This window comes from Lutra lutra, chromosome 8, assembly GCF_902655055.1.
Source record: "Lutra lutra chromosome 8, mLutLut1.2, whole genome shotgun sequence".
Lineage (NCBI taxonomy): Eukaryota > Metazoa > Chordata > Mammalia > Carnivora > Mustelidae > Lutra > Lutra lutra.
In genome coordinates this window covers 88,305,448-88,319,702 of record NC_062285.1, presented here as the reverse complement: position 1 = coordinate 88,319,702, position 14,255 = coordinate 88,305,448, and the positions used below count along the sequence as shown (strand labels likewise).

At 43.5% G+C, this 14,255-nt stretch overlaps 2 long non-coding RNA genes across 3 annotated transcripts; both read right to left on the bottom strand.

Annotated features, from left to right (window-relative positions):
• Positions 1-975: 975 nt before the first annotated feature.
• LOC125107975 (uncharacterized) lies at positions 976-1,793 on the bottom strand. The gene is made up of 2 exons (XR_007129723.1): positions 1,412-1,793; positions 976-1,310 (listed from the first exon to the last, which is right to left on the bottom strand). It is a non-coding gene; the product is annotated as an uncharacterized LOC125107975 (long non-coding RNA).
• A 221-nt stretch (positions 1,794-2,014) lies between these two features.
• On the bottom strand, positions 2,015-7,204 carry LOC125107974 (uncharacterized). Of its 2 annotated transcripts, none has more exons than XR_007129721.1 (6): positions 6,979-7,204; positions 5,075-5,195; positions 4,916-4,981; positions 4,007-4,089; positions 2,239-2,473; positions 2,015-2,106 (listed from the first exon to the last, which is right to left on the bottom strand). It is a non-coding gene; the product is annotated as an uncharacterized LOC125107974 (long non-coding RNA). The 2 variants fall into 2 exon arrangements; XR_007129722.1 differs by lacking the exon at positions 6,979-7,204 and adding an exon at positions 5,960-6,091.
• Between the last annotated feature and the right edge of the window lie 7,051 nt (positions 7,205-14,255).

Sequence of the window (14,255 nt, the reverse complement as noted above, 5' to 3'; positions counted from 1 at the left end):
TTGGGATTCTCTCTTCCTCTCCCTTTGCCCATCCCCTGCTTGAGTGTTCTCTCTCTCTCTCAAAAAAAAAAAAAAAAAAAAAAGTCAGAGTTCTTCTTTTCCCTGCCAGCATGAAAATCCTTCAACTTCCCTGACTCCCATATTAAGTCAAAACCCATACAGGTCCCTCCTGCTCTCCTTTGTTGTGTGAAGCTAGTGCTTCCCTCAGGGGTCTTTGCTACAGCCAGGGGAATGGGTGTCCTCACTCCCCCTGTAGTTCCTGAGGGCAGATTTCTGAGGCAGTCCTTGAAAACCTTTGGGAGTAACCCTTCTATTGTCATGACCTGAGCCATGTGTCTCAAGTACCAGATCCAAACAGGATCTTCTACAGAAAAGAAGGTGACCCTTGAATGGAATTTGGTTACCACAGGTACAACACCAAACCATCCGGTCTCAGCTGCTTCTCCTCCAGGCTCCCTTCCGTATTCTGATCTATTAATCCTGCTGGATTTTTATCAACTCAATTTAAAAAAAATGAACCTCTGGCAAGCCCATGTAGCTACGCCCTGAGCTCTCGGGCATGGTGGTGGGGGCCAGCACTGTACCCAGGGATTACGTAAAACTATTACCTCTCTCTAAGAAGGAATAATTCCAGATCAACTTTTTTTTTACCCATAAGAAATTGAAACAGGAAAAGCATATATTGCGTTTGGCATGCTATCTTTATGAACAAGATGGGAAAAGGCAGGGGTAATGGTAATAAAGTTAGGTGGAGTCCTAAGTCAAACATTCCAGAAGACCTGATCATTTAGAGATAGAGGTCTCTAGTGGTTTTCCACAGGGCTCTGTCTTTGGCTCTGTGTGGGTAACACTTTAATCCACCACTCGAATAAAGATAAAACATATTTATCCAGTTTTGCACATGACACAACATTAGGAAAGACTGAATAATAAAATGGAAGGCAACTGTATTGCAGAGGACTGGAAGCAAGATTGCACACCAAGAATTTACTTTAATAGATGGAAATGTATTCTTACCCCCAAAATAAATCACATAAACATTGTTTGGAAAGGCTTGGTTTGACAGTAGTTTTCATGAAAAAGGGCTGGTAGTTTTAGGTGTCTACAAGACTGAGAGCACCCAGTGATGTGGTTTAGAAGGGTGAAGAGCCAAATGGCATCGTAGGCAAGCATTGGTGAAATCGTGAAGCCTGGGTCAGGGCGGGTGTTGTTCCCGCCTAATGAGGGGACACAGTCTATCACAACAGAATATTAAATCCACTTCTGTGCATCTCACTGTGATGGAGGAGCTTCCAAGACGGGAGCTCTTTCTAGAATGACATGTTACACAACAGGGTTGATGGAATGGAGATCTTTGACCTGGAGAGGGCAAGACTTTGCAGGGCACATTTGCATAGCGAGGAACACGTACCATGTTCCTCTTCTGTGCCAGCTTCCTTTTGAAGGGCTCTGTTTGTGCAATATCATTTGCTACTTATAGAAACGTTATGAGTTATTATGATTATGATCTTGCTTTTGCATCATACCTGCAGAAACGGAAGCACAAAGGTGACACAGCTACCAAATGATAGGGCTGGAGGGTCAAAGCAGGATCTCTTACACATAACCCCATGCTGCCGCTCAGCTGTCTTTAATTAGAACAGCCTAAGAGGTGGCTCAACGGTAAGAAATTTCAGGAAGGCAGATCCCAGAAGAGCTTCCTGCCAAGTGGTGGGTCATCTTCCGCTGGAGGTGTTCGAGCTCAATGACGCTCCATTGAGGATGATGGGGGAGTTCTGTTAGAAGTCGGCCGGAGTAGACGGGCGCCTGGGTGGCTCAGTGGGTTAAGCCGCTGCCTTCGGCTCAGGTCATGATCTCAGGGTCCTGGGATCGAGCCCCACATCAGGCTCTCTGCTCAGCAGGGAGCCTGCTTCCCAATCTCTCTCTCTCTCTGCCTGCCTCTCCGTCTGCTTGTGATCTCTGTCTGTCAAATAAATAAATAAATAAATAAATCTTAAAAAAAAAAAAAAAAAAAAGAAGTCGGCCGGAATAGATAAGCTCCAGGGAATGCTGGAACTCTCAGGGTTCTGGACTTTGCAATTGCTGTGTTGCTCCTGGTATTGGAGTCTAAAAACCATGGAGGGGTTATCTGTGTTACCGTAGTTTTCTTCTCCCACACCTGCAACCCCAACCCACCACCCCACCCCCAGCCTTCAGGTGAGAACAAAAATGCTCTTCATTGTTGGGACACACCCTTACCTGTTTGTGTGTCAGTGTTGGTTGTCACAATCTATCCCCCGGCTAGTAGTTTTATTTTACAAAACAATTCTTCACAGCCTTGCTTAGGACTGGAAGGTGCCATGTGAAGACCTTGCGTGCTATAGTTAACAACACTTTGTTGGCAAATGATGATTATGTAGACTCCTCTGCAAAGGCACTTGAACTTAACAGAAACTGGTGTGCCATATCTGCCTGAGGTCCATGCAGCTAGTGCCTGAAATATCGCCCACTTGAGTTCTTTACACAAAAGCTACCATTCTTTTTAAGTACCAAAAAATTGGTCCCTGTTGTCCTTTGAGGCTGATTCATTGCATAAGAAAGAAATCATGGTTTGTATTGCTCAGCAAAGTCAAAAAGGTTTGTGGGTTGTGCTTGCATAACCTGAGCTTAGAGTCTGAGTCATAAACCCATGAACCCTGTGAACACTTGGGAAGCAGGCAGCAGGTCAGAATAAGCATGGCTGTATTGAAGTAGCAGTGAGAGAGGGAGGAGGACCAGGCTGAGTTGGGAAGAAAATGTGGGGGTGGGCTGAAGCGGGAGGGAGAGAAGGCTGATAGGTGGGAGGGAGGGTTAGAGAATCAGGGGCTGGCCAAATAATGAAGAAACAAGCATCATGAGGTGAAATGGAAATTAAGGCCTTAAGAATCAGAAATTCAGGAAAACACGAAGTTACAATTCCCAGAGTGTCATGAACTGTCTGTGCGATTAGGCAACCTCACCGCAGAACCTCTTAGTAAGAGAGGCTGTTTTTGCATCTAAGTTCCCAGAAGGTCATTTGTGATGAAAGAGGGGGATGGTGTGAGGGGAAGCAGCCTCCAAAAGGCACAGACCCTGGCGTGTGCAGGTGGTTCTTTTAATGACATTGACCAACCTCCCCCCTCCCCCGACCTCCTTTCAAAGGCACTGGCTGGGTCCTCTGTCCCTTCCTTTTCCTGACACGCCTGGTAGCTGGGACATACCACGTGGGAACCTGAATTCTTTGTTTAGGTGGCTGGTGTGTGTGTGTGTGTGTGTGTGTGTGTGTGTGTGTATGTGTGTGTTCATGCACATGCACATGTGTGTTGCAAATTAAGAGGAAATGAGAAGAGGAAGAAATATAATGCTTTATCAGTTCTGCATAGAGGGAAAGTAGAAAAGTTTTTAGGCTCTCCAAGTATTTTTTTTTTTTTAAGATTTTATTTATTTATTTGACAGAGAGAGATCACAAGCAGGCAGAGAGAGAGGAGGAAGCAGGCTCCCCGCCAAGCAGAGAGCCCGACATGGGGCTCGATCCCAGGACCCTGAGATCACGACCCGAGCCGAAGGCAGTGGCCCAACCCACTGAGCCACCCAGGCGCCCCGTCCAAGTATTTTTTTCCAGCAGTCTGTGAGAGTCTCTGAGATCCCTAGTCTAGGTGTGGGGTGTCTGCTGGTAAACGCACCTGAATGTTCACCCCCCCCACAGCACATCTATACATGTGTACATAGATCAGATGTTGACCATCAGGTACACAGCCCTTTCCACAGTGAGATGAGATCATATCCTTAATCTGACTAACTCTAGGTATGCATACAGATTACGGTGCCAGTAAAAAATAATTTCCATTCACATTAGTTAATAAAACAGAAGATTGTTGGTGGTGAAGCAGAGAAGGAGGCATGCCACCAGCTGTCCCTTCCCTAGGGCTCATAACCCACCCCTGTGACCTAGCTTTCCACAACCGTCCCCATGTAGCCTTAGGGCGGTGTCACAATCATATAGCATTACCTCACTTTCTGCAGCTTTCCAGATCCCTGTTCTTCTCAGCATGTGTCTTCGGCCAGACATGTGTTCCAGTGTGAAAGAGCTTCCTATAGATAGGGAAGAAACTTGAGGAGGTATCCTATACACATAGTTGTGGTTAGTCCCAGGTAGGTAATTACGAGGCTATTGGGGTGGGCTTAAACCCTGAAGCAGGGCCTCTCAAACATTTTCATCTATTGGGACACTTAGAAAGTGACACAAATATTTTAAATGGATGGAGGTGAGTGGGGAGGGGGGGGTAAATGGATGCTGCCACTCATTGCCGGATGTAGCCAGTCTAGGGCGCTGGGCACCTCAAACCCTGCCTGGCTGCCCCTGCATCTAGGGAATCAACATTCCGCCATCTTGTAATGGACTCACTGTCTGGTTTGCCAGTCCTTCTTGGGTCTGAATCTGCAAGTTAGGGTTCTGGATGGTTTCAATCATTCCCTTAGAGACAAATTTTCCCTTAAGTCCCTCCTTTGAGGGAGGGGCCAATTCTACATGCCTCCCACTTGGGTCTTACTCCAGCTCTTCCCAAAGCTCTCCAAAATCTTTTTCACGGTGTTTACACCTCAGTCCAATATGGCTTCCTTTGTGAGCCCTCATCCATCACGGTAATGCTGGGGTCTCCCAGTAGCTGGTCTTCAGTGGATCGATCTGTTTTCTTCTGAGCACTTACAATTTGATATTGTATTTATTTGCTGTTTCACCTGTTTTTTTTTTTTTTTCTTTTTCTTATCCCTCTGTATGCCTCAGGAAGACAGCAACTTGTTTTCTATTCCCAGAGCCCAGCATAGTGTCTGCACACATAGGAGCCTTTGTTGCATGAATGAATTTAATTTTGGGGAGACATATTTCTTTGCTCATCACAGGCTGATTGGGATGGATTACCTCATTCAGAGAACACCACGGTCAGATTCCGTCTTGTCTGTTCAGGGGTCTTCAGTGCCACTTCTCCTGAAATAATTTTGATGAATACCTGCTGATTAACCATGAGTTGATTTTTTTCATATATAAACACTTAAATCCACTGTGTGAAGAGCTACTCACAAGCCTGAGGCTTGGAGATAAGAAAGGAGCTTCTCCAATTGTTGGGCTGCATGAGTTTCATCACATCCAAGTTTTATTTCCCCGAGGCTTTTCTTTGTCAAGCTTGGGAAAGCGCAGTTTCCTAGGAGAACCACACAAGAACAAGCTACAAATATAAAAGAGGAAAACATCCCCCAAAGCAAAACTCGGAGAAGCGTTTTAGATTGATTCCCCCCAAAGATCAATTGTAATCTTTTCTTTCTTTCAAGGGCATTATTTTTCTAAACTGATTCGAACCAAATGGATGAACATGGACCTTTCAGTCTGTATAAAGCTAACTGGAAATAGATGAACATGCCAGCAGATAGGTTCAGGAAGGATTTATCTTCCTAAATTTCAAGGCAGCAAGCTGTTTTTGGTAACATTTTCTCTTAGGAGAACTGGGTGAGTGTGTCCGGGGTTGAACATCACACTGGGCAAGGGGAGGAAAAGAAGACATACATGGGAAACCGAATGTTTCCAGTGACAGGACCAACTCATAAAATCTTTCCACTGATTCTGCCATATCTAGCCAATCACTTTCTGTCATCCTGGGCCAAACTAGAAAAGCCCAGACAGTCTTTGCTACAAACCAGGGCAAAGAGGGAGAATTTTCTTGTCCACAGAGCAGTGCTTCCCAAACTCACACACACTCTCTCTCTCTCTTTTTTTTTAAAGATTTTATTTGTTTATTTGACAGACAGAGATCACAAGTAGTCAGGCAAGGCAGAGAGAGAGAGGAGGAAGCAGGCTCCCCACGGAGCAGAGAGCCTGATGCAGGACTTGATTCCAGGACCCTGGGATCATGACCTGAGCTGAAGGCAGAGGCTTTAACCCACTGAACCACCCAGGCGCCCCCAAACTCACACTCTCTTAAGAGTCACATGGGAACCTGTTAAAAATGCAGAGTCCCAGGGCCCTCTCCTGGAGGTTCTCAGTGAGCAGCTCTGGGTCTGAGTATGAACATTTCTATTTGGAACAGATGTCCTAGCTGATTCTTCTGATTCAGCAGACTTGAGGAAAGACAGTGGATAATTAGTTGTGTTTCTTCTTCTTTGGCGGATCAACCAAGGATTTTGCAGGCATGCCCTGGTCACTGCCTCCCTAGCATTTGAATTCCGAGCCAGAGGAAGAATCCCAGTATGTTTTTCCAGTGCTATGATGTGGTTCTACAAACAGTACTCAGGTCCCCTTTCTGGAGGGATCTTGGTGCACTTGCTGCCGTGGTTAAGATGGAACTGGGTGTCAGGAGAGAATCCCTTTAGGGATGGAATGGTCTTTTTCAGCAGGAGGTCCCCACCTTGGGCCCCCTCCTTATGCTCCCAGTATAATCGCACCTTCTCTCAACTTCTACCTTTGCCTCTACGCTCCTTCCTGAGTCTCTATCTCTACTGGAAGGTCCATAGCCCTATGTTCATCTGTGCATTTCCACTTCAAACTCAGCTAGTACAAGATAGGACACATTTGCTCTCCTCTCCACCCCCAGATCTGTTCTCTCTGGAACCCTCCTTCCTCCGAGTTAGCTCCACTACAAAACAGAATCATCATCCACTTGCTTTCCCAGGCCAGGGTCCTGACTTTTCCGTCTTCCTCGTTCCTTATATCTAATCCCACATATCTTGTTTAAGGCAGTGGTTTGCAACCCTGGCTTCAAAACAGAACCATGTGGAAAGATTTTAAAATGCACCCATGTTTGGGCTCCAGTCCCAGAAGTTCAGATTTAATTGGTTTGTGGTGAGGTCAAGCCGTGGAGAGAGCCTTTAAAACGTCCCAGCTGATTCTGCTGTGCAGCCCAGGTTCCATCTCTGTTCCCAGTCCCACCCATCCACACAAGGCAAATCGGATCAGCGGGGCTGGGGCTGGTGGGGAGAGAGTAAGGCACTTACCTGGGGCACAAAATTCAAGGGAGCACCCAAAACCCCAGTGACAATATGTCTAAAAACCAAAATCAGTGCCCAAAAGTCCATGATAAACAACACATCACCATTTTATAAAAACAGGCTGCTGTGGTTTGTCTGTTTGCCCTGCCTGATTTCACAAGAGGGGCAATGGTTTCCCATGGGGCTGCCATTCCCAGGCTTGTGTGGCTGTCATGTCCCTCCCTGGGTTTATGAGGATTGACAAAGTCGTGTAAACAGATTGGGCAATGGGCTTAGATTTGTTTCAATGGAGAGTTTCCAAATGGATAAGTGTAAACAGGAGTGCTCTTTTTGCCTTCTGCCTAAGAGTCCAGCGGGGCTCAACACAGCATGGGCTCCCCCCCACCCCCCCCGCCCCGTGCAAGCTCCTCACTCACACCCTGGCTCGATTCCTGCTTTTGGGATGTTAAGTTCCCTGTGAGCTGAGCCAGCCCAGCTCTGCAGCCGTCTCCTGTCACTGCCCACACCGTGCATGTGTGCTCTAGCAATAATGCACGCTTTACGGGTCTCTGGACGGGTCTTGGTTTTGCTTGCAGCTATGCCTTTCCCCAGGTATCTTTTTCCTGCCTTGCAGATCTGGGTCATCAGCTGAGCAGGTTTTTGGTGGTGGTGTTTTGGTTTTTGGTTTTTGGTTTTGTACCGCCCAGAAACACTTGGCTGAGATTGTGAGTGGAGTTGGAAAGCAGCCTTGCTTCACTTAATAAGCCCTGTGTCCTGGCACTAGTCTGCATCCCTGGGGTTGGGGGAGAGGGGCACATTTTCTAATTCATCCACCCAAAGGGGGCACATTTTTCTAGTTTGCTCAAAGACCCTGCTGGTGGCTGCTCTATCATTCCCTCCGTCATCTGCCCTAGGAATTTCTGCCTACCATTTAAGACGGAGCTCAGGCTTTTGACCTCTCACTGGCAAGTCTTCCTTGCCCTCAGTGGCTCAGCCAGAGTGAGTCTGTGTTTTTAAGTTACCACCTCACTTCACCCTTCTACATGCTTTTAGGATGGCAGCTATCTCAGTAAATTGTAATTGTGGGAACAACGGTGGATCGACGTGACTGGCAGATCATTCTGGCATCTATCAGTCAAGAACAGGGCTGTTCTCCTTTAATCTAAGGATGTCTTTGAAGAGCATGAGAACGATCAGTGGTAAAATAAAATATTCAGACAAGTAACTCCTCCTTTTACTTTAGGATTCCAAACAACCGTCTCATGGCCAAGTCAGTGAGAATGGGCTGGGCTGGCCATGGTAACCGCTCAGACTCTAGGTAATTTAATAACAGAGTCTTATTTTTTGCTCCTACTACATCTTCATCTTGGAATCCAGATGGATAGAGCAGCCACTGCTTGCCACCATGGTAGAAAGAATTCAATTTCCTGAGGGTCTTAGACTGACAATTAATTGCTTCTGCCTGGCATAGACTTTGGAACTGACATCATTTTTGCTTAATGTATTGACCAGAATTAGTGTCATGGTCCCACCCAACTTCAAAAGTGCAATCCTGCCATGTGCCTGGAGGTGGGAGAATTTGAAAACATTTGGCAAAGAGCACTTATGGCTACCAGAGTTAACACTTCATATAAAATTGACTTTATTTCCTAAATAGACACATTCTGCTGCTTGTTTTGGTGTTTAGAAAAAAGAGTTATCAATAGCAGGACATGGTGGTAACAACTGTAGCTAAAAACCAAAAGCACAGTCTTTTTTGGAAATCTTTCAGTGACCTCTCTGCCCATAAATAAGGATTCTCATGGGATATGTGACTATTTCATTTTACAGATGCAATTTAAATTATACTGTTAAAAAATAGCAGAGTGGCTGTGGCCTAAACACAATTGTAGATGAGATTCTTAGTATCTTAGAATGATATATATATGTGTAAATATATATATATATATGTAATCTGTATATATAAAAATACATATATGTAATATATAATACTGTATAAATATATAAAATTAAATATATAACTATTGTATTAATATATATAAACATTAAATATATATGTAAACTATAAATATATACATACACACACATTGAAATAAACTGCCTAATCTGTCCAATAGATGAAATGAGATAGTGGATGTGAAAACCATTTGTAAATTGTAAACTGTCACCTATAAAGTGGTATTTAAAAGTGAATTGCCATTAGCCTAAGGGACCAGTCATCCCAAATATCCAGATGTTAAGATTTTATCCTGCTATGGGCGTTTCCTTGTTTCTTTTCCCTAGGTTTTCATTTGCTCTTAAAACAAATCCCTAATAATATCAGAGATATAGCAAACATTTTTTTTTAATGTGAATCAGATGTAAATTCAAATAAGAAATAAAAAAGCTCAGTTTTTCCAGACAGAATTGCCCTGGGAATAATGACATTGAATTCAACATTTAGGAATTTAAAAATGAGTTGCAGATGACTTCTCCCCAAGATTCTTCTACATACAAATAAAGTCCAGGTGGGATTTACAACAAAATGCTCCCTTTGTAGAATATATTTTTAAAAAATCCAGCCCTGTTTGTATATTCAAGTGGGTCCTGTTTTACAAAGATGTGTCATTTGTAGACCCTTAAAAAGAGAATAACTAAGAGGTAAATTTCACATAAAAAGGAATTTTAAAAGCTGTCTCCCTTGGTGCATTTATATCACATAAAAGAACATGTGAGTGAGTTAAAAACGTCAGTTCCATAGATTAAAATATATATGCAATACCACAATTTGTATATTTTCTTTACCTGTGTTTTACACCTTTTTTATGGATAGCTTCCTCTGTATCTGCTTACAGCATGTACTCCATTATGCTACAGTAATTGGACAATAACAGATACAAGTGAAATACCTAGTAGTTTACCTTGCCCTATGATGATGCCATTATTTCAAGAAATTGGGACTATAATCAGGTGGGAGTCCTGTTGAAATGAAACATTATGTCTGACCCCAAATGAAAGAATTTATGTGTAAAATAAAGTGTAACTACATCTCCTATCAAATGTCAAACTTTTACATGTGAATAGTTTTCTCTAAGAACATATAAAAGTCAATAAAATCTTCTTACTTTTTACATTAAAAAAAAAAAGTCTGCTTGGAGGATTCAAGCTGTTGGTGATCTGGTGCAACTTTTCCAAACCCAAACTTGATTTAACCACTTCCTGAATGTGGTTTAAATTCTAATAGTTCCACCATCTTTAGAAAAATCCAGAAAGATGTCCAATGGCATTTCCAAAGTGCACTTGGTTATTCTTTGAGCGATGGGTAAGATCAATATTAGAAATACAGCATTCAACTCAGCTCTCAGTTCTGACAGAGACCATCACCACAATCCAATCCCAGTGATTTTCTTGAGGATTTCTTGAAGGCAGTTCCAGTGAAGGCATTCTAATAATGTTGTGAGCGATGGATGCGTCCTTGTGCTTCCTGAGTCTTCCACATTGAAGTCCTTTGAATAAGTAAGTTCTGCTACATGTTAAAATGTAAACCTAATTCTAACTCATCTATCTGTGAAGAGCAGCAAATATGATCTCTCACAAGAGACCAACAGCTTAGAAGTGGCCTGAGCCATGAAGATATTTTCAATGACTCCAAGGAGAAATCTTTATGGAGACGTCAAGCATGTCTTCTCAGAAGGTCACGATTGCCCCTGTTGAATGTTAATTGAAAAGCACCTTCTTTACATGAAAAATACAGAGGCTTTTGTAACAAAGGAAGCACAAATAGATTTTCTAGTTTATTGCTCATAAATTAAATGTGCTTTTAAAATAGATGATTAGGCTTACTCTGAGTAAAAGGCTATAGAAGTATCCCCTTTACCATCTGAGCTTGAGCGAAAGAGAACCTCATTCTGCTATAACTTAAGGGCTTGGTGTATGACAATCCTGGGTCCTTATGTCATCAGAGAAAGTTTCTGGGAAAAGGTAGAGTTGGAACTGATTGTGGAAAGAGGAAAAGAAGGATAATAAGGCATGAATCTGGCCAGTCTGAAGTAGACATAATCTTAGGAAAAGGGATCATTTGTTTAAAAGAAGAGAGAAGGAATAATGATAGAGTGAGAAAATTTTAGCCTAACCAGACCACAGCTTGAGATAAGGCATGATATCTGGAAGGCCTTTAAAGCTTATAGGGAGAGCATGAAATTTAATGTGGAGGGAAACAAATCTTTGGTGGTCTTTAGGATTAGGAAAAAATCATCAAGATGAAGGATATGTTAGCTCTATAGGTATTTCATTAGCATCATGCTCTAACTGAGATAACCAGCTGCATTACACCAGGGAGATACTTCATTTTTTTTTAAAGATTTTATTTCTTTATTAAGTAGAGAGAGAGAGAGGGAGGGAGAGGGAGAAAGAAAGAGAGGATGAGCAGGAGGAGGAACAGAGGGAGAAGAAGACTCCCTGCTGAGCAGGGAGCTTGACCTGTGTCCTGATCCCAGGACCCTGAGATTATAACCTGAGCTGAAGGCAGACAGTTAACTGACTGAGCCACCCAGGTGCCCCACAAGGAAGAGATTTTATAATAAAGGTTTTCACCGATATACTTCCTTTTGAATAAATAAATAAAAATCAGAAGAGGATTATCTAAAATGCTTAAGAGAATTAGCGCCTTTCCAATTATACAACCCAGGACATATAAGTAAATGAGTTTGTTTTTATTTTTTAAAGGATTTTATTTCTTTATTTTATATATATAGAGAGAGCACAAGTAGGCAGAGAGGCAGGCAGAGGGAGAAGCAGGCTCTCCACTGAGCAGGGAGCCCGATTCGGGACTCGATCCCAGGACCCTGTGATCATGACCTGAGCCGAAGGCAGCAGCTTAACAGACTGAGCCACGCAGGCACCCCAGTAAATGAGTTTAAATCTTTAAGTAATAATTGTTGAATTGAGTCAATGAGTACAATATGCCCATCACAAATAGTTTTATCTATTCTTTTAAGTGGTTCTTCATGGCTCTTGACTTAGAGGACTATTGGGGTTTTTAGCTTTATGGAAATTGCTACATAAACTTCAAATTTTAATTTTCATTAAAATATTCTTTAACTTCACAAAATCATATTTTTCTGGACCAAGCTCTCCTGTGTTGGCCACTCATGGTGCATGCTATGCCTTGCTTGCTGGAGGATAATTCCCTGCCCACACCTTTCCTCTGAGGGAGCAGACATATGTGACCAAGTCTGTACCGCATGATCAAGCCAGGCATAGCTGAATGGACCAAAGGTGGGGACGGGACCCACAGGCAGTCGGTCCACAGGCTGATTGTAAATTAAGAGGGCCACTTCCAGAGATCTTCCAGGCAGAAGCAATGATGGTCAGCTGGACCATTCAGGCTCCCTCTCAGGAATCTGAATATGACACATGGGGAGAGAACCAGTCAGCTGGTAGAGGGGGAGTACGTGAAAATACCTCAAAAGGAAATTGAGACAGTGAGGAAAGTGTCAAAATGGCTGAGGGGAATTGCAGGGCTGGGGTGAGATCAACATGCTCCTACCAACACTTGATGGTATTCCATGGCCATGAGGCTGGCTGAGTGGCTGTTCTGGTTCGCAGAGAAGAGTTTTGTCTCCCCGCTGCCATATGTGCCTTACACCACAACTCCATTCTGGAAACAGCCTGATCGAGGCACTTGTCACCTTACAATCCCCCCAAATCTAACTAATATGTAGTCTAAATTTTGGCACAAAGAGGTTCAATTTTACTTTTACTAATACTAAGAAAAACATTTTGGGAAACAAAATGGGCCATCATCTATGGTTTTAATGGGTTTATTAAAATGTGACAGCCAACTCAACAGAAACATTTCCTGCCTGAAACACACCACACCACACCACACCACTCCACTCCACGCCACAACAGAATTATGTTGAAGGTGTCATTGTCATCATTTTTAGGATTAAAAACTAGGAGCATCAGTGATGATGATTTTCTTCCAGAGCTGTTCTAAGTTTCCATGGGTTGTTTTCCCTCTCAGGTTGGGTTCTTTATGTGGTTTGTTAAATAGTGTGCCACCTAATAGATAGGTCAGAGTCTTAATGTTTAAACCTTCTCCCTCAATTTGGTATTACCAATAAGGGCAGAAGGTCAAACTCTTTGGGCATTTACCTACATACTGGTTTGTTCTGAGAACATTGCTCAGGACACAGATTTTAACAAGGAGTTGCTATCTGAGGGTAGCAGAAAATCATATGAAGTGTGGGAACATTGTGCAGAGGCTGAGGGAGCCTTTGAACAGTAGCTCGAGATCTGGATTCTAGTTGATTCTGCCACTAGCAAGCCCTATTATTCTGGCCAAATCTCTTTCCTCATCTGGAAAAGGAGGGAGCTGGGTTCCTGAAATTCTCTGCATTGTGTTATCTCCCCCAGGAAAAACACAGGCTCTACCAGAGCAGCATTGTCTGCCTTATCTGCTTAAGGCTCAACCCAAGAATAGCTCCTGGTACCTCACAGGTGCTCAGGAAATGTTTGGTGGCATTGAGCAATTCAGGCTGTATATTGCTCACAAAAAAAGGCTGTTTTTTTTTCCCCCATGTATGGAGTCTTAGCTATTTTTCAGATTGCTTTCACATAGGAGGCACTCAACACTCATTGGTCTGAACTATCACATTTGGTTCTTAGCGGGTCCACACTGTACTTGTCAATACAGAAATACAGGCATGGAGAAGCCCTTACTGAATGGAAAGAGGAGTGGCCTATGAGTTGGAAGACTTGGACTCCCACTAACTACTGTGTGAGGCTCTGGGCAAGTCATTTCATTGCTCTAGAGTTCTGTTTTCTTATCTGGAAGGTGAGAGGGTTAAATCAGACCCTAAGAAGCCCTCTGGTGGCACACTTCTAACTCTGGTCCTGTTGCACCTGTTATGTACAGCACGTGGGTCGTGAGAACAGGTGGGTCCGTTGGGAAGGATGTGGGACTGCAGGAGGAATGAAGGCAGAGTAATTAGTGCAGAGGCCTCAGCTCACTGGAAACATCAAGACAGGCAGACTGTGCTTTTTATATGCACCACCTAGAATCATTTATGAGCATCAACTAGGGTGGCTCTTTCTTTGCTGTTGTTGGTTCATCAAAGCAGGTCACTGACCTCAGCCACGTCTGCTGGCATGGAGTGCTAAAACCATGGGAGAAGCCCTGCCAGAATCCAAGCCTTAAAGTCTGTGTTATTTAAAACGTCCAATTGAGGGGTGCCTGGGGGGCTCAGTCTGTTAAGGGTCTGCCTTCAGCTCCGGTCATGATCTCAGGGTCCTGGGATTGAGTCCTGCATCTAGCTCTT